The 14350-nt window shown below is 43.4% G+C and overlaps 1 protein-coding gene and 1 long non-coding RNA gene across 4 annotated transcripts in view; one reads left to right on the top strand and one right to left on the bottom strand.

Annotated features, from left to right (window-relative positions):
- The window catches only part of LOC110255505 (uncharacterized), a 139441-nt gene that overhangs the window by 104750 nt on the left and 20341 nt on the right, over positions 1 to 14350 (top strand). The window lies entirely within an intron of this gene.
- LOC146400097 (uncharacterized) overlaps positions 713 to 14350 on the bottom strand; it is a 70939-nt gene continuing 57301 nt past the window's right edge. Inside the window, exons 5-6 of one of the 3 annotated variants that reach the window (XM_084977530.1) lie at positions 7826 to 8827; positions 713 to 1928 (exon numbers count right to left, since the gene is read on the bottom strand). The gene's annotated coding sequence lies outside the window, so the exon portion shown is untranslated. Of the gene's footprint in view, positions 1929 to 7802; positions 12080 to 14350 lie in introns of those variants that run through there. The other 2 variants (XM_084977525.1, XM_084977531.1) reach the window with 2 other exon arrangements.

Raw genomic sequence — 14350 nt, forward strand, 5'->3', positions numbered from 1 at the left:
AAGCACGAGCCATGGCTTACGTTGGCCTTTACTGATTGACATTTCCAGTGAGCATCATTGGTCATGCTTTTTGGCCACGGGTGTGAGAATTTCTCTAGGATGGATATCTACAAGTTGAATTACTGCCATAAAGCTGTATGTATTTTTAATTTTAATTAATATTGCCAAATTACCTTCCAAAAACTGTGACCAATTTACACCTCCAACCTACAGTTTATGAATTGTATCTGTTCTCTGTACCCTTGCCAACAGCCTTGGCATATTTCATTGCATTTCTCTAAGTATCAGTGAGGTTGGTTTTTTTCTCTCTCTCTTATTTGCCATTTGTCTTTTCTTTTCAGTTAATTGCTTCTTCCTATTTTTTGTCTGTTTCCTACCTGAGTGGCTTGACTCCTCTTTTTTTCTTAAAATTGATTTTAGTTGATTATATGGTGTAGATATTTGGAGGAATTTCTAAACTTCTGGAAGGCAGGAATCATATCTTAATCCTTTTTATATTCCTTGGACCTACCACTGTGCTAAATTATTTTTGTGGCGTTTATGAAATTAAAGACTGATTTTCATTAAGCCTCAACTACTTGTGACATGACAAAGCCACACACACACACACACACACACATACAGGAACATAACTAGACTAAAAGTTGATATCTTGACAAGGGCCAGCACCGTGCAAAAAATCTGGTCAGGAAATGAAAAAGATTTAAACACATTTTTATGAGGAAATTGCCACATCCTTTTTATTAGGAATTGAAATGGGAACAAGGAGAAAAAACCCAAAGAAAGCTGTGTTCAAGGACAGACACACAGTCTGATTTGCACCATCAGGAAGTCTTTGGATGAATGGATGGGGAGCTGAGTAGAACAGCTTTAATTCTCAGTTGTCAAGACAACTCTGTTCCAACAGATACTGTCAGAGGCTTTCTTCAACAGTCCTCACCTTCCCACTGCTTACAAAGCTCTCTGTTAAGACTCTCTACTCTCTAAACCACATTGTCACATGGATGTTGGGTCAAGAGGCAGGTGACATGACTCTATTCCAGAGGACAACCTACCCCTCTCCCTGCTTCATCTTCCTGCCTTGTCTCTCCCAGTGCCCTCTTCCTACCCCTCTGCCACCTCTATATTCCAATAGGTTTTCCTGACTTTTCCAAACCAATCAGTTTTCCATCCCATCCCCACTGATTATTGAAGATTATGTTCATGCTCTCAAACACTGCTGATGAGAGTACAAATTGGTAGTGTCTTTCTAGAGGATAATGTGGCAGTATGTTTCAAAAATCTTAAAAAATGGCATATCATGGGCTTAAAAATGATTCTTCTGTCTTGGCCGAGAGTCCACTGCCTGCTAATGCTGAAAAATATTCCCCTTGGCGGGGCTTTGAGACCTCCATCCTCATCTCTTTCTCTAACCTCAAAGACAAGCTTAAACTAGGCAGAGTCCATGCCTACAGATTGATGCCGTTAGCCCTGAAAAGGGTGAAATCATCATCTCTTGTCCAGGAATCCTAGTGGTAGAGTTGTTGGCACCAGTCACCTCCTCCATTCTCTTGCAGTGAAGGTGATATGGTTAGTGTGTATTTGTGTTACCATCCAAAGGAGAATACCAGCCTTTTAAAGGTGAGCATTAGTTCTCTAAAGACAAATATTATGGGTGCATATGTTCCATCATCCATCATTGTCATCTCTCAGCTCCACATCTGCCCTTCTGTACTTGGTTTGAGTTGGAAGTCTGCAAACTACATTTCTTAAGTTCTCTTACCGGCCAGATTATTATGTGTCCCACCAATAGAAAACATCACGAGGAAACCAGATGGCAGGAGGAAGCACAAATCTTCCAACTTCTGGCTCCAACAGTGTGGGGGTTGCTGGCAGCAGCTGGCATTTGCTTGTGGTTGCAAGTGCTGCTATAGTGATGTCGTGGAGTGCTATAGTGATAAAGATAGAGATACAGACATATAGATAAGGATAATGATATAACGTGTGGTGCTATAGTGGTGCAGTGCAGGGTCAGGGTGACTTTAGACTTCAGCAGTCCCACCTCTGGCCAGTGCAGCACCGCTTTTTCATACCCAAAACTGACTGTAGTTGTCTCACCACAAACTGGCTGCTCTCACCTGTCTCAGGGATGCAGCACAGTGCTGTTAGCAGCTTCTCATCCATGGGTATTACCCCTGTTTCCTGTCTGCCTCAGTGTTCCTTTTGCTTTTTTAAATCTTTAGAGCATCTTTGTTACTGCTTTCCCTGTGTTACATTTCCTCTGTTTGAAATACTTTATAGGGGTTTCTCTTTACCTGATCACTTTCTTTGTGAGACACTCTGGTTTCCTGATGTCTGTAACACTTTTATTGATCTTTTACTTTAACCCTACTGCCTAGCATACTACATAAGACACAAAAATCTTATAAGTGTGAGGGTGTAGGTGGGAGAATATTCTTGGAGAGTTTGTTTTTATTTGGCAAATGGGTTTATGCATGTTACTCAAATATATTAAATATATATTTACTTTATGGAAGTCCCGTCATGGCTCTACAGTAGCAAACTGGACTAGTATCCATGAGGATGCAGGTTTGATCCCTGGCTTCACTCAGTGGGTTACAAATCCAGCATTGCCATGAGCTGTGATATAGGTCACAGAACACAGCTCGGATCCCGCGTTGCTGTGGCTGTGATATAGGCCAGCAGCTACAGCTCTGATTCAACCCCTAGCTTGGGAACTTCTATATGCTTCAGGTTTAGCCTTAAAAACCAAAATATATATGTATATATGTGTATATGTTGTATACATATATATATGTATGTATACACACATGCATATATATATGTATTCACTTTAGTGCCCCCTCTAAGCCAGCCTCCTCCCCATCTCAATCTTTGTGGTTTGAATGGGACTGACTCCCATCCAGTGGCTCCAAGTGAGTACCTAGGAAGCAATTTGGGCCAATATAAAGAATTTTCTGGGAGTTCCCTTTGTGGCTCAGTGAACCCGACTGAGATCCATGAGTATATGAGTTCGATCCCTGGCCTCACTCAGTGGGTTAAGGACCCAGCGTGGCTGTGAGCTGTGGTGTAGATCACAGATGCAGGTCAAATCCTGCATTGCTATGGCTGTGGCATAGGCTGGCAGCTGTAGCTCCGATTTGACCCCCAGCCTGGGAACTTCCATATGCTGTGTCCCTTAAAAAAAAGAAAGAAAGAAAGAAAAAAGAATTTTCTGGAAATACTAAAAAAGAGACTCTTTCCCCTGAACAGTGCCTCAGATGGACTCTGACTGCATTTCTGGGAAAAAACCTTAGTTCAATTCTCCTGAGGCCAATATGTCTTTTCCATTCAGAAACTTTACCATTCATTACTGAAAAAAAAATAAAATTTCCATTATTTTTGTGGCCATAGAGAAAAATATGTTCATAAAATCTGAGCTGTGGATACTGCCAGTGACCAGCTGCTGAAGTTATTAAAGTCATTTTTCTATATTATATGAAAATAAGAAAGTGTAGGCACTTAGGAAGAAAACTACAATCCACTGTTTCCAGCAATCTTGAAGCCATATCCTAACTATGTATTAGGGGTCATCTAAAGGTTCTGTGGCAGGAATCAAAGATCTTACAGACAGGACTAAGGTATAGGGAAGAAAGCATGCTGACACCAAGCAGCTTAGTTCCTTTGTGGGTTTTCAACATTGTGCATCAGACAATGGTGCCCCTTGGGAAACTGCCAATGTCATGAATACTGTTTGGAGGACCATGAGGACAAATCATTCTTCCACTGTCTGCTTCTGCTTCTGGATCTAGTTAACAAGTTGTGAGGACTGAGAGGGACAGCCCTTATCAAAGATGTGTCTGCTCCCTTTGAGAGTATTTGAGTCAAAAATATAGATGTTTTATAGATAGATATATGAGAGAACCTACTGTGTTTAAAATAGGAACTAAAGCACAGAACACTGTTCATCTTTCATTCTTCCTTGTATTTCCATGGCAGGATGGCATGCTGGACATTAAAAAAAAAGAGAGAGAAAAGAAAGAAGGAAAGAAGGGAAAGAAGGAAGGGAAGGAAGGAAGGAAATGGAGAGCTTGCTTAAAACTTCTGACTCTGACACTTTCTGACTTGGGCAAGTCATTCTTACCTCTTTGGGTATCAGCCACCATCTTTGTAAAATGAGGGTAATAGCCCTTTCTTCATGAGATTATTATAATGATTACATGAGGAGTTCCCATCGTGGCTCAACAAAAATGAATCTGACTGGCATCCGTGAGGACACAGATTCGATCCCTGGCCTTGCTTAGTGGGTTAAGGATCTAGCATTGGCATGAGCTGTGGTGTAGGTCACAGACACAGCTCTGATCCAGCGTGGCTGTGGCACAGGCCGGCAGCTACAGCTCTGATTTGACCCCTACCCTGGGAACGTCCATATGCCGTGAGTGCAGCCCTAAAAAGACAAAAAAAAAAAATGATTACCTGAGCTAATATACATACCTGCAAGGCAGAAGTGAATGTGGGCAAACATCCTAACTATGCATTGAGGGGCCAGCCTTGAATAAGGGGTCATCTGGAGTCTGACAGAACACACACAGCTATCTTGGGAAACATCATCATCTTCGGGATGTGCTTATCCATCCACAGGGGACAGTCACATAATACATTACATAGTTCTTGGCTTCCAGAACTCTCAGCCCACTGGAGCAGATGGACACTTTGATATCTACACTATGTTATGCCAAAGAAATGTACAAGATGGTAGGTGAGCATAGAAAGAGGAGGAGCAAATTCGGACTTTTTCTGGACCTAAAAAAGCAAGAGGCTCTGGAAAATGGCAACTTTAAGGAAGATCACCCCTGATTATAACTGGTTTATCATCAAAGTATTACAGCTCACAAGATGCTGTTCTCTTCATTTTCCTTTGTTCCTCTTCTTCTGCATCTTCTCCATTTTCCTCTAGCTTCCTCCTCCTCCTTTCCTCCCTCCTCTACCCTCTACTCCTTCTTTAACCTCCCCACAGCACAGGAAGGTTCATGCCCAATTCTTTGGACTCTCTCAAAACTGCAGTGGTAATGGTGCTACACTTGACCACTTGAACAGAGAGGAAGGAGAGACTGAAGATGTGCCCAGGACTAGGTTCTGCAGGGGCTGCCATGTCTGCCTTCAGCTGCCAGATTTGGGCTGAGCAGACTGCACTTGATGTAGAGTTAACTCCACTCTTCCCACTAGTCAGTGGATTTGAGTGTCTCTTATGTAAATCCCAGGCACTCAGTTAGGCACTGGGGATAAATACATACAGAATTAATGACACTCCTTACTATTTATGAATTACTAGACTAGTGGGAGTCAAATGAAAAAGAATCCCAGGAGTCTTTGGAGAAGTCCAGGTTTCTACGGAGGCCCCTAACAGGGAAGCTAGACTTACCTGGAAAGGCAAAGAAGACCACTCTGGGGAAGTGATGTTTAAGCTGAAGGAGTGTAAGAAATAGCTAGGAAGCATCTGGGGAGCATCCCCAATTTCCTGCTTGCCATCACCTCCTCCCCCAATATTACTCATAGAGGAGAGTGGCCCCCACCCTTTAGCTGGTACTATTCACAACTGAAGCAGGAGGTGAGAATGTAGCTAAAAGTGCTGGCTCAAACACTGGTAGACTGCCCATGCTCATGGTAAAGCTCCTCCAGGCATCCATGGGTTCTCCTAGGCTCTCAGTCTGTTTCTCTGGATTCCATAGGGAAAGTGGATTTTGGGCACCACCACCTCTAGGAAGTCAGCATGCATCCATGGGTTCTCCTAGGCTCTCAGTCTGTTTCTCTGGATTCCATAGGGAAAGTGGATTTTGGGCACCACCACCTCCAGGAAGTCAGCCTGGTCTCTGCAGGCAACATGACCATTTCCTTTTCCAATAGAGCAGAGCAGCAGCCTCACCAAAGCTCCAGCAGCCCAGGCATACTTCTCCCTCTTACCATGAAGAGTCTCGACTAAGGCCATCATGTTACTGAATGTTCATATAGGTGGCACTTCATATTTTGTTCATGTAAATCTTTGCAGAAGCACTGATTAAATGGAAGCAACAAAGAATCTCTAAAAAGCTACCTGTGTTAAAGTGAATTCCAGATTAGAGTAGCATTATCTACAGATATGTTATTAAGCTCTTAAGAGTATCTCTTCTCAATTTTTGAAATGAGGAATTTATCTTCTTGAGTTCTTTCACATCATTTAAACAGACAATCCTGTTGTACTCTTGTGAATACATTTTTGTGTGTGTGAATACATTTTGGTGGGAAAGACCGACACCAAAAAATCAGAGAGAAAGCACTATAAGTAATACCTGGGGGATACAGACATAGGGTGTTTTGGAAAGAGAACCAGCATGGGAGTGGGCTCAGGTGACAGGTCTGATGTTGATCAGAAGTGCAGGCAGTAGTCCCTGGGGCGGGGTGGGCTGTGGCAGCATGCCCCCAATGCAGAGGCAGAGTCCATTTACAGAGCAAGGGATCATCCTGCTTATTTCTTTGCTAGGGCTGCCATGATAGAACATCAGAGACTTAATGGCTTAAACACAGAAATACATTTTCTCAAAATTCTGGAGGCTAGAAGTCCAAGATCAAGGCATCAGCAGGTTCGGTTCTACTGAGGCCTCTCTCCTTGGCTTGCACATGGCTACCTTCTCACTGTGTCCTCACATCCTCTTTTCCTCTGCTTTTCTGTGCCCAAATTTCCTCTTCTTATCCAGTCTTATTGGATTAGGGCCTTTATGACTTATTTTATTACAGGCTCTATCTACAAATACAGTCACATTCTGGGTGCTGGGGGTTAGGACTTCAAAGTGTACCTTTTGGGGGTAGGGGAAGAGTTTGGCCCATATGGAAACATACTCACTTTTGTTTGGGGAAAAAAATGAAAGAAATATTAGTTATTCTAGAACTAGCATTATTATAAGCCCAAGAATGTACATTAAACTGGCAAAAAAAAAAAAAAAAGAAAGAAAAAGAGCTGCTGAAAAGTGGTCAGATGGGAGAGAAAAGTGGATCTTGCCTGGGGGAGAGGATGGAAACAAGGACCCTCTAGTGACACCAAATTAATAAAGCAGCCAAAGACGTGAATATTTAGACACACGGCAGATGGGCATGGGATCTGAGTATAAAAATAACAGAGCGTGAGAGAAACTTATTAAATGTGTTGTTTCTGGAGGGATTTAGATATGCTTAGAGTGGAAAGGGGCTTTATAGACCAGCTCCTCTAATAGGCAGCCTGGAGGTCAGCCAGCTGCAGCCCTGGCTGGAACCAGCCCGGCTCCCATAGGGTGTAACTGCATAGGGAGGGGCACAGGCATCTCTTGCTGACATCGTGAGCATTGGAACGTTCTCTAAGGTTGAGTTTAGACCAATCTAGCTGCAACTTTCACTCAAGTTGGCAACTAGAATTTTGAAGCAATGTGAATGCATCTTCTCTTTCTCTTTGCACTTGACATCCTTGTAAATCTTGCAAATCAGTACGCTCCTCGGTTTTCATATCTTTGTGATGATACTATTCAGTTCCTTCACATGTTCCTTAAACAGTATGATTTCAAATTCTGTCACTATTCAACTGCTCCTACATGGTCAAAATCTCTGGTAAAAATGTCCTAAACAAAATGCTCTCATATGGAGAACAGAGAATACAACAGAGAATGCTGCTGTCTGTGAATAGAACCAATAGTCTGTGAAAATGTCTCAGGTTTTTTTTTTTTTTTTTTGGTTGGTTGGTTTTTAGTAGTCACCAATGGTCCATATTTGTGGGCATGCTGCATTAGTTAGTCACTGCTACATAACAAATTATCCCCAAATTTAGCAAATTAAAACAACCAACCTTTATTATCCAACACAGTTTCTGAGGATCAGGAATCCAGGAGTGGCTCAGGTGGTTGGCTCTCCAGCTCATGGTCTTTCAAGAGTTTGCAGTTAAATTGTTGTCTGGGGCTGCAGACTCTGAAGATCTGACTGCTGCTAGAGAGTCCCTTCCAGGCTTCTTCACATGAGGCTTTGGTTTCTTTTTATTACTATTGTTATTTTCCCAATTCAATTTTTTTCTACTATACAGCATAATGACCCAGTTACACATACATGTATACATTCTTTTTTCTTCCATTATCATGCTCTGTCATAAGTGATTAGACATAGTTCTCAGTGCTACACAGCAGGATCTCATTGCTACTCCATTCCAAAGGCAATAGCTTGCATCCATTAACCCCAAGCTCCTAATCCATCCCACTCCCTCCTCCTCCCCAAGGCAATCACAAGTCTGTTCTCCAAGTCCATGTTTCTTAACAAGCATGCCTCTTCATCCACAATCTGGCTTCCCCAGGGCAAATGATTGCAAGCCAGTGTCTTGTGTTTTTTTGTTTGTTTGTTTGTTTTGGCTGCCCTGCAGTACATGGAGTTCCCTTGCCGGGGATCAGATCTGAGCTGCAATTGCAACCTGCACCACAGCTGTGGTGAGGCCTTAACCAACTGTAGTAGACTGGGATCGAACCTGCATCTTCACGCTTCAGAGATGCCACTGATCCCATTGTGCCACAGTGAGACCTCCAAGTCAATGTCTTTTATGATTTAACCCTGGAAGTGAGGTACCATCAATTCTGTGTATTCTGTTAGAGAATACAGTTCTTGCCTCCAGTGACGCCCTTTTGGCAGAATTTTGCTTTTCACCTCTATTCAACTTGGCAGACATCTTAAATATTATGAGGCAATATTTTTTCTTGATTTTATTAGCTGTGAATACCTTTCACCACATTTGTACCATCTATAAATCCTCTTTGCACACAGAACATGATGGCAACAATCTCGAAGAAGCCAGAATGCACAGATATGTCTATAAAAGAGGATACATGTTAGGATCAGAATAAAAGCCTGGTGACAAAACATGCATAGTTTTTGAAGTAAATTAGTGAAGAGATTGAAGATTAAATTTGCACTCTATAGCCAAATTGTGTCCATATGGACATGAATATGTAACTCAATGTAGCTAAGGTCACCCAGTCTGTCCCCTGATATTTATATAAATTATCTCAGGGCCTTTATCCATGTCCTTTTGGAATTCTGGTCTTCTGCCAACATTTTAGCAAATTGGAGGGTTTTTATATTCTTATTGCCACTTGTGGGTCTGAACAACTGTTTCCAGTCAAGTCCAGCTCTTTCCTCCCACCACTGTTCACTTCTTTCTGCTCTTCATGGTCCTGGATGTAGAACACAGCTCCTCTGTCTTCCCTGAAAACTACTTATAGATGACACTGTTTATGTACCAGACTTTACTGAACATTCCAGGGAGATGGAAGGATTCAGCATCGATGCATCATAAAATTAAATATTAAACTTTCTTTTCCTTAAAAGTCCTCTTATCCAGGTTGCTTGGTCACCTTGTTCCCTCAAACCCTCCCATCTCAATTCCTCTCACTTAAGAAAGCAGAGCAACTCAGCTCTCTTCATTCCTGCCAGAGCTCTGGGCTAATTTCATTATCTAACGGTTCAATAATTTGTTCTGCATTGCAGCAGGGTCTCAGAAAAGGTTTGGAAGTTTTAGTGTTCCCTCTTTGCCTCTTCAGACTCCATCTCTAACATTTTCCCAAGTCTTTAAAAGTAGAAGTGGGCAGAATGTGTATTTTTGCAACTGGTATGACTTATACAGTTTGCCTTAGTAGCAGAACCTAGTGTCAGTTTTGGCTTTCAGTCACATTATTCTCTTTCTCTGTTAGCTGTAGGATTGAACCACTAGTACTGTGAGTCACAGAGAAGGTGACAGAATTCATAGATTGCTAGGTCCTGTTGGCTTGGAGTAGTTCCTAATACTGCTCCTAATGTTCTCCAAATGTGGTTGGGAACCACAAATTATTTGATTATGTTCTAGTCCAAGAGAACTTGACAGGATTTTGAAAATACATTTTTGATGTGCCAACACCAAAGCAAAAGAGGCGCTTGAGGCTATTTGGAATAATTGGGGCAAAACACTAGATTCAGCTTAGAAAAGGATATTTTAGTTGAATGCATTTGAATATATTGACCTGGGGTGATCTGGCCTGTTCAAGTGTTTATGGTATCTGGACCTCAGGACCTTACAATATGCCTCATTTTTTACAGTAAATAAGCTCATTTTTAGAAAACCACAGTATGACAGGGGAACTATAGAAAGTGCAATCATCACGTTTCAAGAAAGATAAATCATAAGAACTACCCAAGCTAGCAAGGCGCACTCCACTCTGTCCCTGCCCTAATATTCCTCACATTCCTTCCTGAGGAAAGAACTCCATGTCCAGAGGGAGAATGAGGTCTTGCTCAGTCTATCAAGGGACATTAATGAGTGTCTCTTCTGTAGCATGCCTTTGGAGATTTTAACAGATTTGTCTCCTCTGAGGGAGCAATTATTTTGAGAGGATAAGACATGTATATAAGATAATGTATCACATAATTAGTTTTGTTACATTTGGGCCACAGTAATGGAAAGTTGGAATGAAAATTGCTTTACCTTGGGAGGCAAGGTATGTTGGGGAAGATGGCATAGAGGTGAGGAGTTCCTGCTGTGGTGTAATTGGATTGGTGGCATCTTGGGAGCACTGGGATGCAGGTTCAATCCCCGGCCTGGTACAGTGGGTTAAGGATCTGGCATTGCCTCACGTGCTGCACAGGTTGCAACTGCGGCTCAGATCTGATCCCTGGCCTGGGAACTCCATCTGCCACAGGGTGGCCAAAAAATGAACAGAACAAACAAGGCATAGAGATGATAAAAATGTTAGGCTGGACTTTGAGGGCTGGATGGCCTTTAAATTGATGAGGTGGAAGAGGAAAAGTAAAGATCTGGGAAAATTACATCAGTAGCGATTTCAAGCATTGTCAGCCAATAGCAGAATATCAGGGAACTTAACTGGATCAGTCTGGAAGATTAATGTAGAAGGTGGGTGCAGAATGAAAATGAGAGACGTGGAAATTAGAGGCAGGAAAAGTGGGAAGAAATTGCTTATAACCAGCCTGGATGCTAGATAATAAGAATCTGGGTCCAAGACTGTGGCAATGAGAAGGCAAAAGATAGTGTGATGGGGAGGAAAGATGGCAGGCTGGATCCAGGCACAGGAGGAAGAGTACTCAGTGGTGAGGTTTCAGGTGGGATGAACTTGAGAAGTCAGAAAGGAGGCAAATGAGGCTTTTTCACTGGTGCTGGGGAGGAAGTAAAATGGCAACAGGTCTACAGATAAGAACATCCCCCAGGACAGGATCACATTTACAAGTCCTGTGACTCATGTCACAGAATGCTATATAGATAAAGTGTATATCTCTCCATTTCTCTATGTATCTTGAATGGGGGAAGGAGACTGGGCTTACTTTCACTCATCCAACAGACATTTAAGTGCCTCTCCCCCCCCCCCTTTTTTGCCACCCCATGGCAGATGGACAGATGGAGTTCCCAGGCCAGGGGACAGATCCAAGCTGCAGTTGCAATCTATGAGGCATGTGTGGCAATGTTGGATCCTTTAACCCACTGTGCTGGGCTGGAGATCGAAGCTGCATCATGGCACTGCAGAGACACCACTGATCCCATTGTGTCACAGTGGGAACTCCTTAAGTCCCTCTTTTGTGTCACTCTAACATGGGAAAGATGAAAATGAAACATTCCTCCTTCTTCACTGAGCTCACAGGTTATCATAGCACAGGACAGACACATAAATGGAATGGGCAGGATGTTACTTGGTATAGTAACTAAGGTGAGTGGTTTTCTCCCCTCAGGCTTTCTGCTCTTGTTCCCTTGTTCATAGAGGGAGGAAACAGGGCAGGAGTGATACAGCAGAGAAGGAAAAATTCCAAAATAGATGCTTTACAAATTTACAGAATCAATAGTTCACAGGAGCCTCAGCCTTTAGAGTACCAACACCCAAAGTTTACAGCAAGAGTCTTGATCATGTGAGAGCCAGTTTCACTGCCTCCATAGGGAGCATTCCAGCAGATTGAGGCAAAGCAGCAGGAGGAAACAAGCTCTGGAGAAGAGAGCTAAGAAGGAAGGGGTCCCTGCCCTGGGCTCCAGGACTGAGTTCTCAGATGGGGTTTGGCAGAGATCGGCTCAGCAGAGAGGTTTGAAGCTCTGAGAACAGAAAGACGGGAACTCTGAATTGTTACTTTTTTTTTTTTTTTTTTTTTGTCTTTTGTTGTTGTTGCTATTTCTTGGGCCGCTCCCGCGGCATATGGAGGTTCCCAGGCTAGGGGTCGAATCGGAGCTGTAGCCACCGGCCTACGCCAGAGCCACAGCAACGCGGGATCCGAGCCACGTCTGCAACCTACACCACAGCTCACGGCAACGCTGGATCGCCAACCCACTGAGCAAGGGCAGGGACCGAACCCGCAACCTCATGGTTCCTAGTCGGATTCGTTAACCACTGCGCCACGACGGGAACTCCCTGAATTGTTACTTTTAAGTAAACTTTGTGTAAGTAAAAGTATACACATTTCCAGTTTCTTTTCAAGTTCATTCACAGAAGCACTAAATAAGGAAAGTTATTTATGTTCATATTTGTGTGAGGAGACATTTCTATGTCCTAAATATCACACCAGTTTATCCTGGTTTCTCTTATCAAGACTTGGGCTATTAAAACTGTGCCATGTGAAAGTTTTAGTAACTTTCACTTGCCATCTCTTAAACCCTCAGGAATTCTCATGCCTTGTATGTGAAACGGCTTTTGGGTTTTGCTTTCACCTATGCAACCCATTGCATTTCACTTTGTAGCCTCTCTGGCCGTTATGCAATTGACTTAAGGCGCCCTTATTCCTGCTGCCTTTGTCCTTCATCCTACACCTTTGCTCAGTGTAACTCTTGCTCAACTCTGACCTCCTCAGAGTGTGGGTGGGAAACCTCTGGATCATCCTCATTTAGCACTTAGCACTCTCTCTGCCTTTTGTCACACCACACGGAGGTTATCTATGTAGCCAACATAATCTGATTTTACAAATTCAGACAGGCAAAAGAATGACTAAATCTTGTCTTAGTCCATATTCTACTTAGGGGCACACATTTCATCCAAGTTCATTGTAAACTTGGTTGAATCAGGCTTTTCAGGATGTGTTCAGGCAACATTTCTCTCCTGGGTGGCCTCTGAGTTTGGAGCTGGTGGTAAGGATGGTCTCAGTCCAGTACCAATGAGGAGGCATCTGGACATCAGTTGACCTCTGTCCATCCTAGCATTGGTTGAAATACCATCATCCCTACAGGCTTCCATCAGCTGCATCTGCCGTCAGCATCTCTTAGATGACTGCAGCCCCAGCTAGTCTCTGGTTTTTGGTCCTCATCCTGACCCTGGTGCTGCTGACCACCAAGCCTCTCCCAGCACCCCCAACCTGTCTGCCTTGGAGCTCTGGGGAGTTCAGACTTGACACCAAATTGGTCTTTCTCTTTTGCTCCCTCACCATACCCAAAAGGGTGTGTAGGGGACAGGGAAAGGGGAAAAGGTGAGTATTTGGTTGGCAAAGCTTACTACCTCTCAAAGGAGATGGAAAGTGACATTCTTCTAGGAGATTCCTGTTGTGGCGCAGCGGAAAAGAATCCAACTAGTATCCACGAGGATGCAGGTTTGACCTCTGGCCTCACTCAGTGTGTCGGGGATCCAGTGTTGCTGTGAGCTGTGGTGTAGATCACAGATGTGGCTCGGATCTGGCATTGCTGTGGCTGTGGTGTAGGCTGGCAGTTGCAGCTCTGATTGGACTCCTAGCCTGGGAACCTGCATATGCTGCAAGTACAGCCCTAAAAAGCAAAAAGAAAAAAAAAAGTGACAATTCAGGAGTTGGCACTGTGGCGCAATAGGATCAGTAGCATCTCTGCAGCATCAGGATGCAGGTTCAATCCCCAGCCCAGCACAGTGGGTTAAAGGATTGAGCATTGCCACAGCTGTGGCAGATCACAACCGCAGCTCAGATCTAATCCCTGGCCCAGGAATACCATATGTCAGCAGGGCAGCCAAAAAAGGAAAAATTCACACTGATCTATGCAACTGTTCCTCTGATGTTGGTGGGCCGGGGTGCCCCTGGCAGCCCAGTTCTGGGGGGCTGTTTGAGAAGTTCCTGGAAGCTCTCCCTCCAGCCTGTTTCCCTAGCCCTCTCAGTGATTCTCTAAGGCATTCAATACTTTATGATACCTCATTTCTGTTGCTAGAGTGGATTTTGTTTCCTATACATGGATTGAAACAGGAATGGAATCTGAGCTGTAACTGTGACCTACGCCACAACTGTGGCAACACCGGATCCTTAACCTACAGGGCCAGGCCAGGGATTCATCCCATACTGCTGCAGAGACAATGCCAGATCTTTAACCCACTGCACCACAGTGGGAACTCTGAGAATGGCTTTTTTTTTTTTTTTTTTTTTT

Source organism: Sus scrofa, chromosome 9, assembly GCF_054392235.1.
Source record: "Sus scrofa isolate SSC_HxYL_T2T_F1_AM1 chromosome 9, Sscrofa_HxYL_maternal_Yorkshire_Landrace_v2.0, whole genome shotgun sequence".
NCBI lineage: Eukaryota > Metazoa > Chordata > Mammalia > Artiodactyla > Suidae > Sus > Sus scrofa.